Source organism: Saccopteryx leptura, chromosome 1 (genome assembly GCF_036850995.1).
Source record: "Saccopteryx leptura isolate mSacLep1 chromosome 1, mSacLep1_pri_phased_curated, whole genome shotgun sequence".
Lineage (NCBI taxonomy): Eukaryota > Metazoa > Chordata > Mammalia > Chiroptera > Emballonuridae > Saccopteryx > Saccopteryx leptura.
Window position 1 is genome coordinate 155,428,483 of NC_089503.1, and position 23,669 is coordinate 155,452,151.

Consider the following 23,669-nt stretch of genomic DNA (forward strand, 5'->3'; position numbering starts at 1 on the left):
CCCAGGGAAAGAAAGCATTCAGCTGCATCTCAACAGCCTACAGCAGGGGTCCCCAAACTTTTTACACAGGGAGCCAGTTCACTGTCCCTCAGACCGTTGGAGGGCCGGACTATAAAAAAAACTATGAGCAAATCCCTATGCACACTGCACATATCTTATTTTAAAGTAAAAAAACAAAACAGGAACAAATACAATATTTAAAATAAAGAACAAGTAAATTTAAATCAACAAACTGACCAGTATTTCAATGGGAACTATGGGCCTGCTTTTGGCTAATGAGATGGTCAATGTCCGGTTCCATATTTGTCACTGCTAGCCGTAACAAATGATATGACATGCTTCCGGAGCCGTGATGCATGCGTCCCGCATCACCAGAAGTAGTACTGTACGTGAGCGACACTGCGCTTTGCAGCGCCTCCACATACAGTACTCTCACTGACCACCAATGAAAGAGGTGCCCCTTCTGGAAGTGCGGTGGGAGCTGGATAAATAGCCTCAGGGGACCACAGTTTGGGGACCCCTGGCCTATAAAATAATTAGTTCACAGGTTTTGTAATTTTACTGGATCAATTCCATTCTATTCACTAGTTAGAATTCAAAAATGTAGATTTTCTCATAACCTCCCTCACCCTGTACTATGGAGGTGAATACTGTACTGTCTGCCTATGACCAATACCTAGGACAACCCTCTATTTAGGGGGAGGTGTCAACTGAGCACCAGCAAACTTGACAGGAAGTATTTCTGTCTGATTATTAACCACTTCTCTCTTAGGAATTTTTCTAACCATTCCTATTTGGGAATCTGCCTAAAAAACTCATTTCGACTTTCCTGAAATTGATTGGGCCAAGTAGCACCAAGGTTGAGAGATAGCACTGAGAGCAGCAAACTGAGAATGCAGTGCCTTATCTCAGATTCTAGTTTTGTTAGTTTTGTCTTGCTCTTTAGACAGTTATTCCCAGCAAGGGTTCATGCTGTGGAAGGAGCGTCTGACAGTCTCTTATCCTCATGGCACTATGGGTCTGGTTGGGAAAGGAAGGAATGGAGACCAGACTGGTGCACACGGAGCAGAGCTGAATGTGAATCAGGTCTCAGCGTGATGTCTGCACCCTGACCAAACTGGGACATGGGAACAAGGACCTCAGCTGTCTTCCTCAGCTCTATCTTCGGGGCCTAGCACAGAGCCTGGTACACAGTAGCAAACAAACTCTGAGGTCTGGTCTGACATGAGCATGACCTTGCTTGTGAATGTGGCAGCCTGTGGAAGAGGAACCATTTATTTGACTTAGACAAAACAGTCAAGCACATCTTTGATGCCTTACAGAGCTGTTAATGGAGAAATAATGAATGTTTTTAGTGATTGATAAACCACTCTCCTTAACCATACGCCATGGGCTTCCCAATCCTTTACCACATGTGAAAACTACTTCTGATTCTCTTTCTAACAACACTGCTCTTACTGTGATGCTAGCAATGATGTTCAATTTTTAACGTGCTTATTTTTAAACTAGTTTCCTTTGTGGTTTCCCTATGCACAACAACCATATTTCTGTTTAATATTCTTGAACTCCATTCTCACAATCCAGCATGTTTAAAATATAATTGCCATACTAAAAAATAAATGCTACAGCAGCAAGCAGAAAAGCAGGTATTATCAGGGACCTCCTATGCCCCCTGCTTATGACCAAGCAATACACTACTGCTTTCCAAATCCTGCAAGTTAGGTTGTATGACATTTCATCATTTGACATCAGTGGTCTCTGTATTCAGAAAGGCAGGCTATCTTCCCAGCATAAGAGCTTGTATTTCTGGGGTCCACACTTCACTGTGCTGACCACACTATACTAGAACTTGTATGGCTGGTACCCAAATTGTATTGCATCGATGAGCCCGTGCTGAGCTGCCTCTCCCATCAGTCGCTTTGCTATCCTTCCATCTCTTACCCCCTGGCATTCCCTCTGCCATGAGGTCAAAGAAACAACAAACGACCTAATCTCAGTTACTCTCTGGAAAGGTGTTTTTTCATCCTAAACCTTTTTCCCGCCTGACCTGTGGTGGCACAGTGGATAAAGCATCAACCTGGAATGCTGTGGTCACTGGTTCGAAATCCCGGGCTTGCCAGGTCAAGGCACATATAACAAGCAAAAGCAACAGCGAGTTGGTGATTCTTGCTTCTCCCCATCCCTCTTTTTCTCTCTCCACTCTCTAAAATTCAATAAATAAAATCTTTAAATAAAAAAACAAAACTTTTTTTCCATGATCAATGAAACCTTACAATTTGATACAGTGACCCCATATTCTGCGTTTTAAGAAATTCGGAATTACTACTGTGTAGAGGGAGATCTAAGGCATAACCAAGCTCATTCAAATTGTGTTTTTACTGAAAATGCAATTAACTGAGCAGGAATGTGTTCCCATAGCTATTCCAAGACTTTTGGGTGTTTAAATACATCCCCCCTTGTTCACACAAGAGCCTTCACCAAAGAAATAATATCAAAGTGATATTTTCCCCATAAATCTGCTAGACGGTTGAAATACTTAAATCTGTAGAATCCTGTAAGGATGTACATACATTTCTATTGGCTTTGTCTGAATCAAGATCACCAGATTGTAGTTTTTTAATAATGCACTCTGCTAACTAGACCACTAAACTTAAATTGTGAGTTCAAAACAACCTTGTAAAAACTAATAGATGCCATTTATGGGCACTAAGTCTTGTCTCTGATTTCATAAAATTCTTTTTCCAATGATATCACTCACATAAAAAATATGTTTGTTTTACATTTTTTTCTTCCCTACATTTGTGGTAACTCTCCACTCCTCATTATTAATATCATAATGCGGGAAGTGCACTCCTCTGAACAGTGGTGTGGCTACTGCGGCTGGAAAGACATGAGATTTTGCTTACAAAGAATTAGCCACCAAAGCAAATAAACTGGTTTTGAACTACACAAGCTTCCCACAAAATGTTTCTGGGCTTTTTGACCTTGTTTTTCCTTTGGGTAAACAGAATTCAAGGACATAAATACTAACCATTGCTGACAGAGTTCTTAGACCACTTACTGGATTTATCCTTTCCTTATTTCTGAGCTGATACTACCCCTCTATATTATGAAGACAATTGCATAACACACCTTCAAAGTCAGTCTCACTTTCTTCCAGCTCCAGGACCTTTTAAAGTTATTTTGACTAAGCAGCAGGAGTCTACACATCCTTTTGCCTTTCAGGCAACATTTTGTATTTTAAGTGTTTGTATATTTAATCTGTCATTCTGTGAATCAAAGTAGTAGAAAATAAAACTGGCCATGGAATTCAAAGTCATAGAACAGCTATAATCTTTGGCCATGTGACAACTGTCTTCCATATAGATTCTCTCCCAGACAGACAGCAGAATAGAAAGGTAACCTTACTTGTAAATATTGGGAACTAATCTGTGTATTCAATGCTTCTGAATTTGAAGAGTTCATTTCTCCTAGGTTGACTAGTTTTTAAAAATAATTTTATATGATTTTGTTTCACCATCATTCCTGCACAATTTCTTATATATCTTGGTTCCGTGCCTGACACATACTACGTTTTCACTTATTTGAAGAATGAATGAACAAATGAATAAAATAACATATGTACAAAAATATTTGAGGGCAACAAAATCATATCATTATGGAATATATAAAAGCCCCCTAAAATAACTATTTAACCAGCAAATGGGTAGCTTTTTGTGTGGCTAACTTTCTATTAGAACAGTGGGTGTAGAAATACCAGATGTTTTTACTTAGGTCATTGTGGTGGCCTGAAAATAATTATTTCCTCTTTTGAGGGCCTTGAGGACATGTGGCCAAGAAAAAAATTTCAATGCCTCATAGCTCTAGTGGAGACACATCTAATGGTACATCTATCATCAAGGCAGCTTGGGATAAACACCTTGGCAGCTTATGAACATGGCGATGCCACAGTGGATAATGTACATTGTAAAACATAGGCTAAAAAAGCAGGATTAGAGAGATAGGAGCCTACCATGTTTAAAGTCAGTGGTTTGAGGGAAATTTAACATTTAAGTTAAAAGTAAACAGACACTGACCATATCCAGACCACATCTATGCTTTACTTTCAAGTTATTATCAATTAGTAGGTTCATTCTGTAAGCACTTTAGAAAGACATTTTTTATGAAATGCATAGTGACATGCTGGGTTCCAAGAGACCAGAAGTTTTTTAAGCTGACACCTTTCACAGTTCTGGTCAAGAAATCTTTCACTGTCTGTCTCTTTATAATTTACGAGGCATCTGCATTTGGGTGATGCCACGTCATGATGCAGAGCTATTGTTGAAAATAACAGCTCCCGACAATCTGGGTTGCATGTACCTGCTGAGTTTTGATTGCATTATCAGAGATGTAAACTAACACTAAGAATATGTTGAACCCTGAGAAGTCTTTCCCAGTAAAGAAATTATTTGATTTGAAGGGCTCCAAAAATCCAAGTTAAACCCTGACCAAATGTCTTAATGATATGCTGTATGAGAAAAAAATAATCAAGTTCACTAAATTAACAAGGGGCCAATCATTAAACTTTTTTCTAAGTTTTCAGTTCAATTTCAAATTGTTCATTATTAGTATGTAGCAATCTAATCAACTTTTGTTTTCTGACCTTGCTACACTTACCTTTACGTCCAATACCTTTATTGTAGCCCCTTTGTAGATTTTTCATAGACAACCTATCCTCTGTGAGTAAAGACTTTTTTCCCTTTCTATTCTCTATGGCATTGAATTGTTTACTTATTTACTTTTACTTTCTTACCTTTCTTCTACTTTACTCACTTTCAATCACTTACTTTTATTTACTTTTACTTACTTACCTTATTGACTAGTTAGGACCACAGTGAGGATATGGGACCAGTAGTAATGGTGAGAGTGTGTCTAGGCTCTTCCTTCCCAATCTTAAAGGGGAAGAATTCAGATTTTCACAGTTAAGGATTACGTTGCCCTTTTTTTCTCTTTCTTTTTTTTTTTTTTTTTTTTTTTGTATACCCCTTATTGGGTTGAGAAAAAGTAACCATTTTTCTTAATGTATCAAGAGTTTTGTCCTGGATAGATCTCAAATTATATCACATGCTTCTATATAAGTATGATCACGTGGATTTTCTTTACACTGAGACATTGGTGGCATTGACTTTGACTATTAAACCAGCCTTGCTTTCCCTAGGTAAATCCCCCTCAATCTGACTGTTATATTTTTTTTAATTGATGACTTCATTTCTTGTTGATGCTTTTTGCATCTATGCTCATGAAAAGTAGCGTATAGTTAAGATTTCTTGTAATGTCTTCGTCTCATTTTAAGAAAAGCATTATTCTGAATTTATAAAATGAGTCACAAAAGTGTTCACTCTTCTTTGATATTCTAGAAGAACTTGTGTAGAATTGATATTATTTCTGCCTTGAGTGTTTGGTGTGATTTTTTAAATATCCAAATCAATTCCACTTCACTAAATATGATCTAAAGTCAACAGTTTTGTGTAAACCAACACAATTTGCTCTAGAAATACTATGTGGTGACCAACATTTTGAGTACAAATCCTTAATGTTTCAAAGATGTCACTTTTTTTTTTAGATTTTATTTATTGATTTTAGAGAGAGGAGAAAGACAGATAAAGAGAGAGAGAGAGAAAGAGAGAGAGAGAGAGTGAAAGGGAGGGAGGAGGGAGAGAGGAGGGAGGGAGGAGTGGGAAACATCAACTCTTGCTTCTCCTGTGTGCCTTGACTGGGCAAGCCCAGGGTTTCAAACCAGCAACTTCAGCATTCTTTTATGTACTGAGTCTATGCTTTTATGTACTGAGCCATGACAGGACAGTCAAAAATGTCACTTTTAAAATTTACTTTCAGTTTTATTTAATTTCAAACTAAATTGTAATAGGGTTTTACAAGGAAATTCACAGGCTGATTTTAAGTTTACATAGAAGAATAAAAAACAATAAAAACTTGATGAAGAAGGACAAAAAGATAGTTATGATGTGCCCCACATTGTGATAGTGTTTACTATAGAGCTGTAATGTTTCAGGCAATGTGGTATTGGCATAAGATAGACAAATTGACTATTGTAACTAAATCAGAAGATCAGAAACAAATTCATACAGGTAAAAATATGAGACTAATGACAGATGCAGGACAAAATGCTGACTAAGTTTTGATTAATAAGATAACCTTAAAATTAAGAATTTTTGTTAATCAAAAAACAATAAGTAAAAATATAGACTAAAACTGAGACAGATTACTTGCAGCACAAAACTAACAAAGGAATAGCATAATCATAATACATAAAAAGTGGTAAGTATAAAATTGGTGAGTATAAATTGGTTTGATTAATATAATATCTATTAATTGATAAGATACAAGCCAATAAAACAATCAGAAATAAGAACAGAGATTCCAGACAAGAGGATAAATATGAAAGAAAATTCTCAGGTTCAGTAGTAATCATTAAAATTCAAATTAAGGTTACACTGAGATACTATTTTATATCCAGTACACTGGCAAAAATTAAGTTTGATATTACCAAATATTAGAGAGTAAGATGGATCAACAGGAACTTATTGACACTACTTGGAAGAAAGTTCATTGTTATGATCATTTTAAAAAATAATTAGGTACTACCTTATAAAGTGAAAGTGAAACATTATTTATGCCTTAAAACATAGCAATTCTACTCCCAAAGAAATTTGGCACATGAGCACCAGAAAAATAAAAACTGACACGCCTTTCAGTATCAACAGGGAAATGAATTGTACTATATGCTCACTCAGTAGAACACTATAGAATGAATTTGTAACTACATGAAACACTACAAATTAATTGCCAAAATACAATATTGATAAATAAGCAAATCCCAGAAGACTATAACATTTTTATAAAACTCAACTGTTTAAGGATTCATATATAATAGAAAACTATTTTTATAGTAAGGCAATGATAAACAACAGGATAGTGGTTGTAGACAGACCAAGGGATTGTGATAGTAAGGAAAACATGAGTCTTCAGTGACTTTGGTTTCATACCTGAGTATTTTATTACTCTATTCCATAACATGTTTTTTACATATCTTCCCTTTAGCTTATATCAATTATATGATTTAATAATATTTAAAGATTAAATAAGGGTACATATGAGTATATGCAAGCCTTTCAAAAAGCTTATTAGTATCATAATAAGTGATTTAATCCTTTGCAGAGGGAATGAGCAAATGGTCAAATTTCCCAGATTCCTCCATCCACTTAAACTGAGTGATGGGAGAAAGAAGTCCCATCTGGAGTAAGGGTTCACTAAACACAACACCTTTCACTCTGGCACGGCACCACTACTGCTCAAAGACCCAAACCTTCATCCTGTCTCTAGCTGAGTAGCTTGTGCAGGGATTTTGCTGTCTACAGTTAAGGCTTAAAGAGTCAAAGAGAAAGCTTTATTACCAGAGTTATGAGCTCAGTATTTCTGTCTCCTTAACCCCTCCTCACAAAAAGAAGCAAATAGAAGACCAAATCAATTACAAACTCAAAAAAAAAAAAAAAAAAAATCAGCCCAGTGCCTTCTCTAATCCTACAGCCCATCTACAATCTTCTCTTTAAGAAACAATGAAATAAAAAAGGCATATGTTTAGCTTTCAGATAATCTTATACAACAACTGGATTCAGATAAAATGACAATATATATTTCCTCTTATGAGATGAACAGTTTTTCAAGACTCTCCAATTTTCTAGAAATACTATGAACATTCCATTGCCATCTTCCTTAGGTCAAATGACTCTAGTGATAAATATGCTGCATACCATCATATGTCAAGTGGGATGAAGCAGCCCTTTCCAAGAGACATTTTTGCCATGCCTTTGCCCAGAAAAGTAGACATATCCTTTAATCTATCATAATTCATACTCAAATTTTCTAACTATATCAAATATATGATTATGGAAAACTTAATGAGCATATGGTGGTTTCAGAAAACTTGAGAAAATCTTGTGAGAATTATTGTGAGAAATATCTTTATCATAAACGTATTGAAGCCATACCCGCTGGACAGTGTTAAATCAGAAATAGAACTCAGAGCATTAACTAAAAGATAACTCATACTTATATCATTCAAAGACACCATTAAGGGGATAAGTTTTACAGGAACACTTTTTTTTTTTAAATAAATTTTTATTAATGTTAATGGGATGACATTAATAAATCAGGGTACATATATTCAAAGAAAACATGTCTAGGTTATCTTGTCATTAAATTATGTTGCATACCCCTCGCCCATAGTCAGATTGTCCTCCGTCACCCTCTATCTAGTTCTCTGTGCCCCTCCCCCTCCCCCTAACTCTCTCCCTCTCTCCCTCCTATGTCCTCCCTCCCCCCACCCCTGGTAACCACCACACTCTTGTCCATGTCTCTTAGTCTCATTTTTATGTTCCACCAATGTATGGAATCATGTAGTTCTTGTTTTTTTCTGATTTACTTATTTCACTCCATATAATGTTATCAAGATCCCACCATTTTGCTGTAAATGATCTGATGTCATCATTTCTTATGGCTGAGTAGTATTCCATAGTGTATATGTGCCACATCTTCTTTATCCAGTCTTCTATTGAAGGGCTTTTTGGTTGTTTCCATGTCTTGGCCACTGTGAACAGTGCTGCAATGAACATGGGGCTACATGTGTCTTTATGTATCAATGTTTCTGAGGTTTTGGGGTATATACCCAGTAGAGGGATTGCTGGGTCATAAGGTAGTTCTATTTGCAGTTTTTTGAGGAACCACCATACTTTCCTCCATAATGGTTGTACTACTTTACAGTCCCACCAACAATAGATGAGAGTTCCCTTTTCTCCTCAGCCTCTCCAACATTTGCTATTACCTGTCTTGTTGATAATAGCTAATCTAACAGGGGTGAGGTGGTATCTCATTGTAGTTTTGATTTGCATTTCTCTAATAACTAATGAAGCTGAGCATCTTTTCTTATATCTGTTGGCCATTTGTATCTTTTCCTGGGAGAAGTGTCTGTTCATGTCCTCTTCCCATTTTTTTATTGGATTGTTTGTTTGTTTGTTGTTGAGTTTTATGAGTTCTTTGTAAATTTTGGATATTAGGCCCTTATCTGAGCTGTTGTTTGAAAATAACATTTCCCATTTAGTTGGCTGTCTGTTTATTTTGATATCAGTTTCTCTTGCTGAGCAAAAACTTCTTAGTCTGATGTAGTCCCATTCATTTATCTTTGCCTTCACTTCTCTTGCCATTGGAGTCAAGTTCATAAAATGTTCTTTAAAACCCAGGTCCATGAGTTTAGTACCTATGTCTTCTTCTATGTACTTTATTGTTTCAGGTCTTATATTTAGGTCTTTGATCCATTTTGAATTAATTTTAGTACACGGGGACAGGCTGTAGTGGAGTTTCATTCTTTTGCATGTGGCTTTCCAGTTTTCCCAACACCATTTGTTGAAGAGGCTTTCTTTTCTCCATTGTGTGTTGTTGGCCCCTTTATCAAAGATTATTTGACCATATATATGTGGTTTTATTTCTGGGCTTTCTATTCTGAGGAACACTTATTTTTAATTTCCCTTCTTTATCCATAAGTTTTCCTCTTATACTGCTGTTTTCATTCTAATTTTTCTCTTAAAAAACAAGAAAAATCCTCTTAGTTTAATCAGTCTCATATAGTCTCTTTCTTTCTCTGTATGTAGGACATAATTCTTTTGTTTCTCTAAAGTAGAATGTTTTATTCCCTCTTACTTCTTCCAAGTTTTCTCTTTGCCTTTAGTTTTTTACAGTTTGAATAGGTTATGCCTAGGCGTATATTTTTTGGCATTTATCTTCTTGGTATTTTCTAAGCTTTTTCAATCTGTGGTTTTGGTCTGTCATCAATTTTAGAACATTCTAAGCCATTTTTACTTCAGTGATTTTTTTTCAATTTTACCTACTTCTTTTATCATTCTAATTACACATATATTATACCTTTTAAAATTATCCTACCATTCCTGGATGCTTGTTTTGTTTTATTTTTTTTTTCTCTTTTGTTTTCGGTTTGAGGAGTTACTATTTACCTATATTTAAGGTCACCGATTCTTCTTCTGGCTATACCCAGTCTCCTGATTAACCCATCAAAAGCATTCTTCATTTCCATTACAGTGTGGTTTTTTTTCAGGCATTTTCTTTCTATTCTTATCTAGATCAGTCATCGTTTCATCTTTTCCATTCTGAACACTATTATTACAGAAAACTTCAAATATCAATACAAAAAATCATAATCCTTAGTCTCATAGATCTATGACTTCCTCATGTTTTGAGAACTTTGCCTGTGCTTCTCTTAAACAGCCAACAACATGGTGGCCCTCTTATTTTACCTGACATCAATAACACTTAGCATTATTGGTTACTCCGTCCTTAAAGATACTGTCCCTCACCCCTGTCATGATTCTCTTCTGGCATATCTCCTGTCTCTCTGGATCTTGCCTCTAATTCTCCATTATGGGTTTCTCTGCCAGCACTCTCTCCTAATTGTATCCTTTAGTGTTCTTCCATTCATTCCTCTTCGTGGTATATCCCATGGATGACTCCATTCATATTTGTGGCTTCAATTATCATTTGTCAGTGAAACCAAAGAACTGTTCCTCTAGTTTCTCTAAGAAAGCAAATGTAAAAGTAGATATTTTGACCTGACCTGTGGTGGTGCAGTGGATGAAGCATCACCTGGAACACTGAGGTAGCTAGTTTAAAACCCTGGGCTTGCCCGGTCAAGGCACATATGGGAGGGAGTTGATGCTTCCTGCTCATCCCCCCTCTTCTTTCTCTCTCTCTCTCTCTTCTCTCTAAAATGAATAAATTAAGTCTTAAAAATAAATAAATAAAGGTAGATATTTTTACTATGTTGGTTATATATATGTACATATTTGTGTATATATTTGTATATATCATAATTTAAAGGAACACAGTTTGAGTCTTATTTTATTATGAAGCAATATAATAAATTAAAATATATTCTTTACACTAAAGTTTCAATACTCATCATATTCAAAAGGGGCCTACCACCAAGAAAATATTAAGCATCATTGCTCTAGGCAAGAGATATTTAAGTTCTTACTAATGGAATGAATTTTAATTAGCTACTTCACCAATGCTACAAAAAAATAGTATTTTTTACAGATGGAGAATTATGAATTGTGATCAACTACCTGATGTTTTTATTTTCTGTGTGAAGGTCTAATCTCTTAAACTGTATAGTAATCTCCTCCCCCTCTGCAGAGGGGCTGACGTGTTTCTCCTCTTTAGGATAACTCCCCCAGAACAATGAACTCACACTGGCTAAGCAGTACAATTCTGCTCGTAGCATCTGGATTTATAAACTGCCCAGACAATTTTTTCACAAATCATACTAGATCTTCCAGGAATTATTGATAGGTACTTGTTAATTGATTAAATGATTCCTATTTGATGCAGTCAATTTAACTCCGTATTTAACATACTAAAAAAGATTGCCAGTTTTCTAAAAGAAAAAATATTTTTCTTTTTTTTTTGCTTTTTTTTTATTTCCTGTTTAGCCATTTGATTTTGAATGCAAATAGGATCTTTCTTGCAAACGTGGGATTATTACCCCTTAATTTTCCCAGACACATTTATTATGAAAAAGGCTTAGAGTTACTATATGAACATATAATATATAAAGCCTCTAAAAATTCTCATTAGTTTGTAGTATATTCCTCCTTTTTTATGAATGAAAAACGATTCATGCTTATTAATCATAAATCATGGATTATCTATTATTTCTTTCTATTTTTAAGTAAGCCATCACAACCTCATCATTAAATATCATTCAAATCATGATTTTATCCAGAGAAAATAATTCCAAATATAGAAAAACACAAAGTCTAGATTTAACACCAATCATGAGCTCAGTTTATCCAGGGGGCACCCATTCTGAGAAGAGGAGGTGACCTAGCTTTAAATTTAGTCCTTTACGCACCATAAGATGTTTAGTGGGCCATTATTTTCACAGTTCATCATAATGAGTAACTTTACCTTATTTGCTTTGCAGGGAACATTTTATTCACCCCATAAAAAAATCTTACTTCCCTCCCCTCCTCTTTAAGCAAGGGTTGATGATTAGACATTTAATTTTAATGAGTGTAAGAATATACTAGTTCACTGAGATTAGAAGTTCTCATTTGCAAGGTCCCAGCCAAGTGTTAGGAGAATTTTTCTAACACTCTCGAGTATAATATCTTACTACTGCTTTGACTTTCCTTCACTAAATAACTCCATTAATTACCAGCAAGCAGACTTCACTTCCTCGTGACGTTTTGTGCACCTGGTTTGCAGACAGAAGGTGGTAACAGAAGCAGACAGCACACCCAGGCTGCGTTCGGGCCAGAATGCTGGCTACTCTCAGCTAATTTTATGTGTCTGTGGAAAACAGAGCTTTGGATTTCAACCAGCTCAAGTTACTGTTTGCTGTTTTCTCTATTCAACACCAATGTTGCCCTGCACAAAGACAACACGGAAAGCGTATTTTCACGATGTGGGCCGAGCCATCACTGAGTTGCAGCTTTTCTAGGTAACTATGGATTCGTGTTTTAAAATAGAAACAATACAGATTAAAGCCTCCCAATAATTTGGAGCTTTGTCATTGGTTTTTGCACACTAAAAGCATGATATTATTCTAGTAATACTTTCAAAATAAAGGCTGAGAGCACCTTTGGAAAAAAAAGAAAAGTAATGTTCTGCATTCTTATTTACCATTTCTTTCCGGTATTCGTTCAAGGAGTTGAAATGTCTCCTTAAAGTCAGTCTTGAAATATCTTCTGTACATGTGGCATGAGCCGCATGTCTGGGCATGCCCAATAAACACTGGATTAAGGAAGGATGCTGGTTTTCATTGTGAAATCAGACTCTTAATTTCTATCCCTCTCACAGTAACATGTTTTGCCATAGTCTGGGGAGGTTTTCCGACAAGGAACTAGCCACAGGAGCCTGTCTTTGGCTCTTGCTTCCCTTGGGATCTCTCTAATAAACCCTCCAGATGAAACTAGCAGTGGTGGTCCAGTGCACTGTTCCAAGATAGGGCTTGTCGGGTGGGAGCAGCAAGCTCTCTGCAAGCGTATGGGAAGAGTACTTTCCCTACTGCGACTCAGGGACAGAGGGCACCACGGGCTGAAGATACAGTTGGGGCAGAGAGGGTGGCAGGGCTGAGTTACAGTTGACCATTCCAGACACTTCTCGGGTATATTACAACATCATTACACTAACATCAACATTCCAAAATAAAACGCAGAAAGATCTGAGAAATCTTGTAGAAGCTTCATATGCCGCCTTTGGACCCAGTGGACCTCAATTTAGGGAGGACTAGGATTACATAAACCATCCCCAGACTGCCTTCAGGGCAGGAACTACCAGAATCTTCCCATAATAATAACACACTGTTTGGCTCAAATTTATTTTACTTTCCATAATGTTATCAAGCAAAATGGGTGAGGATATTCAGGGTGACTGACTTCATGAGAGAGCCGGGAAGAAAAGGGGAACATGATAGAGATACTTAAAGCTAAAGAAAATTTAAATTTAAATTTTTCCTCTCTTATGGATATGACTATTTCATCTTAAAAATAAGTAATTTGGTTGAAAAAGATTTAATACTTTTTTTTTCCTTTCACTTAAAGTAAGAAAAACTATAGAGGTAGAAAGTTGCTGGGCTATCCAACAAAATAAAATCTATAGCATTTCCCCTAACATCATATCATAATTTCATCATTGAATGCATAATTGCAATTTTTCTTCTAGAGGACAGACTTTGATAGAAATGTCAGGAGATTTCTGCTAACTTTATCTTTTAATCTTTGTCTTTGTGGCAATTATTCCCAGACCTTATTGTGGTTTCCTGCACAAAATTATACCCTTAAGCCTAGCAGCCTTACATTCACTACAGACTCAAGACAATAAAAAGTCCACAGCAGAAGGAAATATGTTTTATATGTTCAGTTAACTTTACACAGAACTGGAAAATATTGGCGAGTGGCACTCAATTAAGTTACTCTAGTTTCTTTAACAGATCTCAAAAACTGCCAACCTAAAAAGAGGTTACTAATTTCTAGTTATTTAGAGATAAAATAACTATTTCTATTAATTTTTAAAGACTTCAAGTAAAATTTCTATGATTATAATTTTTTTCTATTCAATTTTATGGCATTATAATTTTGTATTTTAACTTGTCTTCAAACAGAAAACAAAGGAAAAGTGATTTTATTTGAGACATGTAAATATGTAAATAAACTAGACATGAGTAACCCTAAATTTTTAGCAGTTTGATTTGTGACTTGTATTTGTTTAATATCATTTGGATGAGAGACCTTCCCACTGAGGGTCAAGTATCTATGCATTAGTTACACATTGTTATATAACAAATTGCTCTCCAATGTGGTTCCTTAAAACAAATACATTTGTTTCTGTACAGTTTCTGTGGGTCAAGGATTCAGGAGTGGCTTTGCACAGGGCTTAGCTCTGGCTTCTGGCTTAGCTGCTGTCATGAGGTTGCAGGTAAGACATCAGCTGGGGCTGCAGTCACCTGGGCACTTGGCTGGGCTGGAGGATCCACTCCCAGTATTGCTTAGTCTTGTCTATTGTCCAGAGGACTCGGTTCCTCAAGCCTTACTGGATGGTTGTTGGGCTTTTCCATAGGGCTTCTTGAGTGTCCTCACAATGTGGCCGCTGACTTTCCCGAAAGCAAGTAATATAAGAAAGCAAAAAAGGAAAACGACAATGCCGTCTATCACCTAGCTTCAGAAAGCTACATTTCATCACTTTCATAATATCCGGTAGGTTGCACAAGTTATCTCCATCCGGTGTGGAAGGCTGTGAACACCAGGAAGCAGAGATTATTGACAAATGACAACAGTCCAGTCCAGCAGGGAAGAAACAAAAACACAATGGCAGAATCTCCAACACACGAAAGATGAACTGCAAGGTCATAGGAAGGATTTCAGAGCATGACTAGTTGGTACATTTTTAGTATTAACACTTTAAAATGAAGCCTAAATCCAAGTGACCAAAACTATGTAAGATTCTAGGACATTCACCTGCTTTGTATTTATTTAATTTTATTTCCCTTTAATCTTTTAATAATTGATAGTGATGACCCTTGCTTGGATTCCCTAACTCCTTCTAAACACTAAAAAGATGCAGAATAATAGGAATACATTTTGCAAACAGTTATCAAATTCAAATGATATAAATAATAAGTTGCTACCATTTGAACTGTGGCTACGTAACTAAAGAGCGAGATTTGTAAAACAGAATCTGAGTTTGTACATACTAAAATGAAACCTCTGCTGGAAATACCATGCACATAAGAGCGACCACAGGGAGATATAAACAAAAAACTTTTTTCAGTTTCTGAAAGCCTTACTGGATGGTCCCACTTTGTTTTTTGAAAAGAAATGTTCAAAGGAATCATCATGACACCTGGACTGGTTTTACTTTTTCAGGACTGTCTTTCTAGTGGCCTCCTAGGATGCAATACCTCCAGAATGAAAATGTCCCTTGATGGAATTAAATCATGTCCCACAACATCTCAGAAATAACAGTGAGAAACATGTAAACAGTGTGGTCAAATACTTCATTAGTCTAAAGTCTGCCCTCAGTGACAAATGGCCAGGAAAAACTCAGCCTTAAATTAAAGATAGACATTAGATTGAAGAAAATCACAGTGAATGTGCATGCAAAAGGTGGGAACTGACCCGGTAGGATGAAAAGAGACAGAAGGGAATGAGCTGAAGGCTGGGAGAAACGAGAGCACAGAGAAGCTACAGTCACATCAGCAATGAACGTACCATACAATTGCTGGTCGGAAAATGCGAAAAGCAAAATCGACAGTGAAAGGAAGGGCAAAACAAGCCTTATTCTAATTTGCATCCAGCACGGCAGGTACCAAATAAATGGTACTGCAGAACACGAAGTACATATAGAGAGATATTCTCGCCCACACAGAGACATCATTAAGAGTTGGCTGATGGTCCTGAGATTACAGCTGGCTCAGGAGTCAGAGTGAGGAGTAAAGTAAACGATAAACCCAGACCTGTATTTAGGGAGTGCTATGCCTCATTCAGAAGGACCTCTCATAAGGTGTGCGTTTAAGGCAACAGTTGGAGGAGGTTCACAGGTAGGTTTGGAGCTGGGGGTAGAGTGTGGCACAAAAAGTCAAGAGGAGCTATCACAAATTGAGCAAAGGAGTTTGAAGAACCGGGCCCAGGCAAATTTTAAAGATTATATTCTTCTAGTTATTTCCCTGGACACAAATGACAGAGCTCTGGTACCCAATTTACCTAATGGTACAGAGAACTTATCTCAAGAAAGTGAGCCATTGATAAAGAAACCACATATCAAACATTAATCATCCATAACAAGAGAAATGATGGGATTCAAAATGCCAAGGGAGCCTTACAGAAACTCTTAATCTGAAAATTCTAGATATGGAATTGCATTTATGTACAGAGCATATTACAAGGCACTCTACTGACACTAATTGAGCTATGCTTTCATTTGTATCTATTTCCTTGTGACTTAAAAATTATGAGAAAAAAGTAGTGCTACCTTTGGGCATTTTTAGTAGGAGGTTAAAAAAATGCCAGTTGGGTTAACTATGCAGAAATCAAGGATGTGGCTCAAACTATTGAGGTGGAATAAATTGAAGAGCCACGTAGTTCTACAAATCTGTGGTTCTATTGACCACATTTGAGTATCAGTTTATATAAACAGTGCAGTTTTAATCTTTTGAAGTATTTCCACATATTTTCCATGTTCCCTTTCATATCCTTACAACAGTCCTGAAATGAGTTGGGTAGGTATAATTATATGTGTTCCCATAGCTGGAGAAATAGACTCACAGTGCAGAAATGACTTGAATAAGCTGGTAAGTGATAGAACTGTGACACACAAGTGCCCCGAATCCAGGCTGGTGCTTGCCTCCCACAGACCCGTGCTTCTGGGAATTAACACAGATCACTGGGACTCTTGTTAAACTTATAAATTCTGATGTGGTGGGGTAAAGGCAGAGCCTGAGATTCTACATTCCTGACAAGTGCCCAGATGACACCAGTGACATCAATTGTTCTTTTCTTACCATGGACTCAAGAGCCCTAGTCCAGAGGATTCAGTAAGTCCTGAGATATGCACTTTTTTAAAAAGTCCCGTGAGTGACTTTTGTTCATAACCAGGGCTGAGAACTTTGCGTATTAAAAGGTCACTGTACCTGTAATGTACATGTTAAAAATTTAAAGCGAGAGTTTTTCATTGTAATTGTACTGACCCCGGTGCCATCCTAACTCTCATGAGAGAACGACTTTATACATTTATAGAATATTAAACTTCATTTCTTTAAGATTTCAATACCTCATCTTTTGATCTTAAGATCTTAATATTTTTCTAGTTCCCAAAGTACAAAGTGTCATGGCACTCTATAATGTCGCAAGATGTCAGTTTCACTCATTTTTGTTTAAAATAACATCACTTACAAATTTTAATCCCTACTTTCTTTGATCTTTTAAGATGTCTATCCTTCTTGGAGAATTTATTGTCAGGTGTGATTTCATTATCAGGCACATTTTAGAAGTCTGCACAAAGATAAGGAGGAAGTGTTCAAGATATAAAAATCGTTTCAAGAATTATGTTTTGAAAGGGAAAAGGAGACTACCATCTGAATGACAAGTAAAGGGATGGCTGCCTCAGCTAACCTCTCACGTGAGCGCATGGCAGAGACAGGTTGAGACAGGAGCCAGCACTGATGGACGGCACTGGGAACCATGGGCATGCTGGTCTTGCAAGTCATCTTCCAGACTTACCCCTCAGCTTACGGATACACATAGCTTTCCTTTCTGCATTACCTCGGCTGTCCAGTTGTGAAACTTGACTGGAGCCCAGGTTTACTCTTCAAGTAAAAGAAAAAGAAAAAGGAAAAAAACAACAACGATGTGGCCAGAGGCTATCAGATTCGGGAAGAATTGTCTGAGGGATTGTGAATCCTCTCTACCCGCAGTAGTTTAACCTCACCCATAACCTCGATTTCTTTTTCCTATTGCCTTTGGACACAAATGGGGTAATATCCCGAGAGCAGGGATGCTTTCTCAGTTGACAACCTTCTTAATATCACAGTCACTTATTCACAGCACACCTTAAGCTAAAAGAAATAACATAACAGTTCTATTTATTAAATAGTTAGGTCCTAACAACTTATCAGTATTTATATCCTAATATTTCAGTGCCTGCTGAGCACAGTACAACTGCTCAAACCTTGGAATCATCATCATCATCATCATAACTGCTACCTGCATTTTCTGATTTCAACTCATTTTTGTGCGGTCCTTCCTTTTTATCATAAAAAACTTAGCTTCACAAAGAGATTACATGAACAAATGGACATAGCAATTTAATGTTGAAACTATACATATAGTAGTTCATATAGCATCCAAACAAGGTCACTGTATTTCCATTGAAATGTTATAATATTTAGTTATGGCCTTATGCCTTAGCACACAATTTAGGAATGGTGGATGTTGCACCTACATTTGAGGCCCAAGACTCAGATCTCTAGTCCTGGTTGCTCAACTTTTAGCCATGTTTTATGGGGAACATGTCTATTAGTTACTCTGAGCTTCAATTTTTTTCATTTTAAAATAGAAACAATAATTTTCAGCATTTTAAGAGAGAACAAAACCAAAAGTACTTTGTAGATAGAAATATTAAAGACGTTAGTGTTCTTTTAATGTTGGTTTAGACTGAATTTTGAATGTAGAATCCCTTTTTCAAGTCAAACATCCCTTAAGGTGGAAACACACATGTATGAGATGAAACATGTAGCTACCTCATTGAAAAGCATATGGCGGTCTTTTCCTCTGACCCATTTCTCATCCTCTTCATGTTTTGCTCTGTTGTCCAAGGGGGATGGATTTTTACTTTGTTTCCAGATTGTCTTGTGAATAAACTGGTTTCCCACTGAGCTTCCTTGTAGGTTATTGGAGGAAGAATGCAAGGTATTCCCCTGACTGTGTCTCCTAGAATCATCTTCAGTAGTCCTGTTCTCAGGTCCCCATCAAATGCTCCTTCCAACAAGGTCCCCATTCCCATCACAGGGTCTCAGGCCCTCCTCCCATCTCCCTTCTGCCCTCTGAGTAATGAAGTTTTGAAGTTGCTTATCTTGGTGCTGCCCCAACCTCCCTGAGTCGCTGTGTCAAGCTCCTCTAACCTATAGATAATTTTCTGTCTTAAATTTCCTGTATCAAATATTTTGTTTTTGGTTTTGTTTGCATACCTGGCCAGTAATTGATATTAAACTGTGAATGGCCCAGAGAGCCCTGCCCCTTGGCCCAAGCTTCCCACGGGGTCTTCTTAGACACGTCTGAAAAACCTTTAAGGCCCATTCCTCTCTCTGACACAAACTAGCTGTGTGATCTTGGGCAAGTCACAGAACATCTCTGACCCTCACTTTTCTCACTCTATAAGAATCATATTAACGTTGACCTCTCATTATAAGTTAAAAATATTTGGGGATAATTTGCAGGGGTCTCAAACTCAACTCAGCATGTGGGCCGCAGAGCAAGATCACAGCCGTTCGGCGGGCCGCACTAGGTCTACAAAAGGCAACTGTTACGCAACACTTTTCTCACTGCAGTTGAAAACAAAAAAAAATCAGTACAACAAGCACAATCTGGGCCGTATGCGGCCCGTGGGCCACGAGTTTGAGACCCCTGATTTAAAGTGTCAGACTAACCTTTTACTACAACCCAAGACTTTGTGTATATTTGGATGAAGGGTCTACATTAAAAAATAAAGGTGTTGCCTTCCCAGGCACCCAAAAACATACCTACTCTTTCCCCCTATCACCTAGGCCTAGCTTTAAAGATGATCTATTCTTTTAGACTGTTAGTAAAATTAAATGAGGATTGATGGGCTTCTATCCATTGTAGCAAAGTGATAACAGATCTGGGTTAAAGCTACCGATTCCTATTTCTATTCTAGTCTTGATGTGTCTGTCTAACAAGCCTCACTGGCATTATGCTAGTTTCTTCTTGTATTGTGGTTTCAGCACTTCCAGAGTGGTTTCAGGCACTCCTGACCCAAATTTTAGGTTCATGTACACAGAGATAATTTCCTTTGGTTGCAAGGAGGATGCATACATATGACAGCAAATGGAATTGGACAATTATGGTTTGAAATTGCTGCTCCAAATAGAAAAGTTGAAATATATATGTTTATAAATAATTGTGGCTGAGTGTGTATTTTAGGGTTTTTGTTTCTCAATAATGGTTTTGTGTTTGTTTTTTGGTACGTTTCACTTTCTGATTTGCTGTAACATCAATTCTGTCTGGGGGAAGAAGACATTTGGGTCAAGATTACTCCCACACATCTGATCTGGGGGTACTGACTAAACAGACTACAGCAATATTTAGTACATTGTATTGTGACTGCCTCTTTACCAATCAGCCTGGCCCAGAGGCTGTAATAAACTTGGAAAAAAAGAGGACTGAGTCCTTTTCACCATGTATTTCCAGTACCAGCACAGTTGCCTGGCACACAAGAGATTTTCAAACTACATGAAATAAATGAGTGAATAAACACAAGGTTGGATTAGAACCAAGTGAGACCCTCAGCACAGCCCAACAAGGGTGCCCCCTCAATCTTCCCATCGCTCAGAACGAAGACTTTCAGGATCATTTACAAAACTCAGCTGATGAGTTTCGTGCTAGCCTGACTCGTCAGCGATGTTTTCACTGGATAGAAGAAAAACTCTCAAGCCACAAGATGGAAACAAATGAGGTATCTGACCACACTTCAAACCAAATTTTTAAACTTTAGTCACACATATGACAAAAAAATAAGTTTCATGATACAGTTTGAAGTAAAACATGGCAGGTAACAGCAATACAAGTAGAAAAGTTAGGAGCATGATCACTGAGATGAGGGGAAAGTGTAGTGTTCCCCTTTCCTCGGTGCACCTGCTTATTTAATGGCTGAATCAATGGCAGAAAATGAGGAGGTGGCTAATATTAGAGAAAGCCTCCCTTATGTGTTTCGGTCTAACTTTCTGAAAACACTTTAAGCCTCAATCCTCAGTTCCATTCCATGATCCTTCTTTCTTCACAAATCTACTCCCCGACCCCCAACCCTGTGACATCATATTTTCCTATCCCAGCACTGTGCCCTCCCACGGCCCAAGCCTTGCCTCTCAAAAACTGATCCTAGATGTCTAGTCAACCATTTCTGCTGCCTACTGTGCACTGCACTCGGTGAAGAACATAATATACCTAGAATATAAAAGGAAAAAACAGCTACTTCCTAATTTTGAAAATAGTTGTCTACTTTGATGGCCAACACACAGGATCATGAAACATTCTAGGTCTCCTTCTCCTCATTATGTTACCAATGGTCAAAGCAGGTCTTTCTAGCTCTACTATTCTTCGACTAAAAGACTTAGAGAGTACCAAATCAACAAGCGCAAATTGATAGAGTATTTGCAAACTGATCTAATACAAACAGAGAGTTATAAAATAATATAAAGTTAAGCAAGAATAATACTTGGGTGGGTTAGAAAGATTTCTGAAAAGAAATATATTTGAATAATATTGGATAACTGAAATCTAACCAATGGAAAGACCTCCAGATGTCTCTACCCCTACACCCTCATCACCCAGCTTTAGCAAATCTTAACATCATTCCATACTTTTTCTCAAATCTTTTATTTTAAGAAATTATGCTGAAAAAATTGTGGCTCTTCTAAGCTTGATCTTACTCTCCTTTCTCCTTCCCCACTGAATAAATTAACTGGCAGAAGAATGGATAAATTAATTGAGGGACAGTCATATTGTGGACTAGTGTACAATAGTTATAAGAAGTAAACTAAATAAATATCAACATGGATAAAATTTAAAAACAACAATTCAATAGTTAGGTTGATTTCAGTTGCTCACCAACACAGGCATTGCTGCAAATAAACATTCTTGGACACATCTCTTTATAGACAGCTGCGAAAGTTTCTCATGAACACATGCTCAGAAGTGAAGTTTGTGGGTCTTGAAGGATATGCACATTTTTAACATTACTTGATATTGTCAAAAACTCTACAATTTTTAACCAATTAGTAGCATGTGAAAGTTATCATTTTTCTACATCCTTAGTGACATTTGGTAATAAAATTTTTTTTTCATTTTTGATAGTTGTGGTATGATATCTTTCTTTTGTTTATAGTTATACTCTGGTAGTTGTAAAACAGCATATCTGTTCTTAAATTCATTAATTATTTCTCTCCTGTGAATTGTTTTTATTCTTTGCATATTTTTTAGTTGTTTTATTATTTTTATGTTGATCTATAGGAACTATATATCCTAGGTAATAATATCTCATTGACCACTGGATGGAAGTAAAAGAACCATTTCAATTTAGTGCAGAGGGGAACATTATTAATTGAATAAAATCTTTTTCTTGCTCTTTCTTATCTCCAAAAAGCATAGCAGTGATCACTGTTAATATTGAGGAAAAAGGAAATGGAGAATAAAATGTTGATTTAAAATATTTTCATTTTCCTTAAAAAATAAATCTCTTAGCTTATATATTCATATGTTTCCCTTGAAATTCCCTGCCTTGGAAATTATTGAATGAGATGTTAATCAAAGAGTTTTGGATTCTTTAAATATATTTTTAAAACTTGATGTTAAAATATTAAAACTTGGAAATGCAAAGCTATTTGGGTATTGCAGACCACAATAAAAAGAATTTTTCAGTCACATTTAACAGATTAAACTCATTGATTTCTTTAAAATCAACAACCCCTTTATGATTGGCATTTTATCAAATTAGAATGTATTCTAGTTTACACACTCAGCTTTGTATACACTCTGAATATCAAAGCATAAATAATATACATAGCAAATGTTGACTTCAGAATTGTGTGTAGGCAGAAGTTATTTTTCTCAAAAATAGATATATAACTAAGGAGGCATGTTTCAAACTCTCATATGAAGCCAACTTAAGTTTCCACTAAGGATTCCAGTAAAAACTGAGATTTTTTTTTCTTTTTGTTGTTTTTGCAGACTATCTTTAAAAAGGAGACAACTGAAAAGTATTTTCTAAAGATGTATTTTCTGCGAAACATCATTCACCAACCATCTTTGTGATTTACAAACTGTAAAACTTTTGGACCCTCCATCTTTCATCCTGATCAAGTATAAAACTCAGTCCTACTGAAGGTGTTCTCAGAAGCACACTTGGTGACTGAAGTGGAATAATGGGCATTTAATTTTATCAATTCACCTCTTTCTGCCATCCAGGGCCCAGGTTAGCACTTCAATTCATCCTCCCCAATGTTTCTTACTGCTGTGCCTCCCTTATTCTTCAAACATGTTCACAACACAGGATAATGGTAGAATCTGCACTCTGTGCCAGATGAAAGCAGAACTGTGATTTGCACATACCTCCAGCTTGTAGGAGCTCCCACATGCGTGTCCTGCTTGATGCTCATCTACCTTACCTCCAGCTCCAGGGTGCAAGAAGGTCAGGGTCCTAATTCCTAAAAGAGAAAGTAGTTTTGTGGAACAAAAGCTACTCCTTCTTTGTACATCTCAGAATAACATTCTTTGGCAAGAGCCTGAAAAGATCCTGCACCTGCATTTGAGGGT

At 36.8% G+C, this 23,669-nt stretch overlaps 1 long non-coding RNA gene across 1 annotated transcript in view; it reads right to left on the reverse strand.

Annotated features, from left to right (window-relative positions):
* LOC136400916 (uncharacterized) overlaps positions 1–23,669 on the reverse strand; it is a 448,134-nt gene that overhangs the window by 134,953 nt on the left and 289,512 nt on the right. Inside the window, exon 3 of the long non-coding RNA XR_010750427.1 lies at positions 23,466–23,560. This is a non-coding gene — a long non-coding RNA (uncharacterized lncRNA). The remainder of the gene's footprint in view (positions 1–23,465; positions 23,561–23,669) is intronic.